The sequence below is a fragment of the Lampetra planeri genome, chromosome 5 (genome assembly GCF_965212315.1).
Source record: "Lampetra planeri chromosome 5, kcLamPlan1.2.h2, whole genome shotgun sequence".
NCBI classification, from domain to species: domain Eukaryota; kingdom Metazoa; phylum Chordata; class Hyperoartia; order Petromyzontiformes; family Petromyzontidae; genus Lampetra; species Lampetra planeri.
In genome coordinates this window covers 13361521-13364639 of record NC_136111.1, presented here as the reverse complement: position 1 = coordinate 13364639, position 3119 = coordinate 13361521, and positions in this window count along the sequence as shown.

The window sequence follows — 3119 nt, the reverse complement described above, 5'->3', positions numbered from 1 at the left end:
GCGTTGACGTCACGCGGCCCTCGTCCAATCGCGAAGCCGCGTTCGAGGGTACGTCGTGACGTCACGCGCCGGCTTGTTGCAACGACACCTCCCTCCCCCTCCCTCGCTTCACTGCTCTCTAGGTCCATCCACCGCGGGCGTTGTGACGTCATCGTGTCTACGTGTGTTGGCGGGGTTAATGCGCTGTGACGTCATGGTGTGGAATAATGAGGTCACGCGTCGTGCGTGGGTGTTTTGTTGTTTCGATTTGAAGCTTTCGTGACTGCAGGGATTCATCTTCTTGGTTCTTTCGGTAAAGTCACGTCGAATGGAAATAATGATGTAAATAATAAAATAAAAATATTTATTTTATTTTATTATTTTAATTCTACGTGACTTTATCGAAAGAACCAAGAAGATGTTTTGTTGTTATTTATTATTTTATTTCTATTATTATTATTATTATTATTATTTATTTTTATTATTTATTTTTTCCTACGTGACTTTACCGAAAAAACCTAAGAGTTTGTTGTTAAACCGTTACCTGGAGGCATCCGATGAGCTGCAAAGCTCTTTGCACAGATGTCCAGTCGGGACCGGTCAGAACATTGCGAAAACAAATAATACAAAACAACAAAAGAGCGCACAGAATAGGAAAAGTAAACAAATCACTTAAAAATAACTTCACGCAGTACCAAAATATGAGAATAGGTTTTCCCATTTTTTATGGCAACAAAACAGGTGTTAAGATGTTAAAACAATAAACTGAAACCCTTTACAAGGAATCATGTCTGCATTAACCACAATATTTGTGGTCAAATGCAAATAAAAAAAACATACTCCGATAAGAAATGCATTCTTTGAAACTGATTGGTCCACACCAGAGACAGCTTTCTTTTGAGCCTCGTCTCAAAAGGTGTTAGACCAGAGGACGCCAAAAGGCGTACACAGCACAAAGACAATGCACTATCAGAGTAATGAGAGCTCTGGTTGAGCATCTACATCATGGGACCTCCTTTGCCAGCACCAAAGATATGAGAAAAGGTTTTCCCCTTTTTTCTGCCAACAAAACAGGTGTTAAGATGTTAAAACACCAAACTGAAACCTTTTACAAGGAATCATGTCTGCATTAACCACAATACTTGTGGTAAAAATGCAAACAAAAAACACTCCACACAGCTCTCTCATTGACATGCAAATTTCTCTGCTCCAGCAGACCCACCTCTCTCTCTCTGCACCACCCCCTCTCTAAGGCCACGACAGAGGCATTGGGTCTCTGTGCATCTATGCTGTGTGTCTCTCTGTGTCTCTGTGTTGTCTCTCTCTGTTTGTGTGCCTGTCTGTGTGTCTCCGTGTCTGTGTTTTGTCTCTCTTTGGTTCTTTCGGTAAAGTCACATAGAAAGAAAAATAAATTAAATAATAGCATACGATGTTTCTATTGCAACACAATCAATCATCGTCAGGTATGAATGAAAGAGAAAACAAACCTAGTAAACTTCGAAATATAATGAAATACAACACAGAGAGTCGGCTAATATAACAGTCAACACCCTTCCAAAGATTGCTAAATTTGAGAAAAAGACAAAACACAGACACGCAGACACATAGACAGACACATAAGTAGAGAGATAACACAGAGACACAGAGAGACGCATAGGCACACAGAGAAACAACGCCTCTGTGTCGATGCCTTAAATACACTTTTTTTACTTTTAAACAACTTTTATTGCCGCCAGCAGCAACAGCACTGGAGGTGATTCCAATACGAAACACACAAAGTCACCAACAAACAAATAAACAAACACGATACATCCACGCGCTGTGGCTCTAAATGCGCCGCGCACGACACAAAATAAAAGCCACGTGGTGGTGATGGTGGTCATCGCGTGCGTAACGGCGACGAGCGCTTCAGCAGGTGACCACGTGGGTGCCGTCCACGCTGGCACAGAGAGGGGCTTGTCCGGCCCCCCCCCCAGCGTTCGAGGAAGACGCGCACATCGCGTGCGAGAGATGGAGAGACTTTGACTTTTAAACAACGTTTATTGCCGCCAGCTGCAACAGCAGCACTGGAGGGGTATTCCGATACGAAATACGCAAAGTCACCAGCAAACAAATAAACAAACGCGCCTTAAATACAGAGAGAGAGGGGGGCAGAGAGAGAGGGGGGGTAGAGAAATTAGCATGTCAATGAGAGATTTTGGAGCTTTCGTGATTGCAGGAAATACTAGAGCGACAACACAAGGACACAGAAAAAGAGAGAGAAAACACACTTCATCAAACAAATTTAGTAAAATTTGGAAATGCAATGCAACACAGAGAGTCGGTCAACACACAATTAACGCATAGCCTGGTTGATTACGTTCTTCCAAAGATTGCTAAATTATAAGTTAAATGTGAAATTTGAGAGAGAGACACGACACAGACACGGAAACACAAAGAGAGACACACGCAGAAATAGAGACAACACAGAGACACACAGAGAGATAAAACACACTTAATCAATCAAACTGTCTGTTTCTAAGTGACTTTACCGAAAGAACCAAAGAGTAATTCCTGCAGTCACGAAAGCTCTTAATCAAGTTTTGTCTCTCTCTCAAATTTAGTTCTACCTGATGACGATTGCTTGTGTTGCAATCGACACGTCGTATTATATTAAATTAATTTTCTTTCTACGTGACTTTACCGAAAGAACCAAACAATACTTTGATAATATATGCATTGTCTTTGAAACTGATTGGTCCACACCAGAGACAGCTTTCTTTTGAGCCTATTCTCAAACGGTGTTAGACCAGAGGACGCCAAAAGGCGTTACACAGCACAAAGACAATGCACTATCAGAGTAATAAGAGCTCATTCGGTGGTTAATGTTGTCGTGTGGAGATTAAAAAAAAAGTATTTTTGTTTATGGTAAATGTCGTGTGGAGGTAAAAAAAACATTTCTTATTTTTGTTCATGGTAAATATCCTGTAGAGGTAAAAAAAACATTTCTTATTTTTGTTCATGGTAAATATCGTGTGGAGGTAAAAAAAACTATTATTTTTGTTCATGGTAAATGCTGTCGTGTGGAGGTAACAAAAAACCTATTATTTTTGTTCATGGTAAATGTTGTCGTGTGGAGGTAAACAAAACCTCTGTTCTGA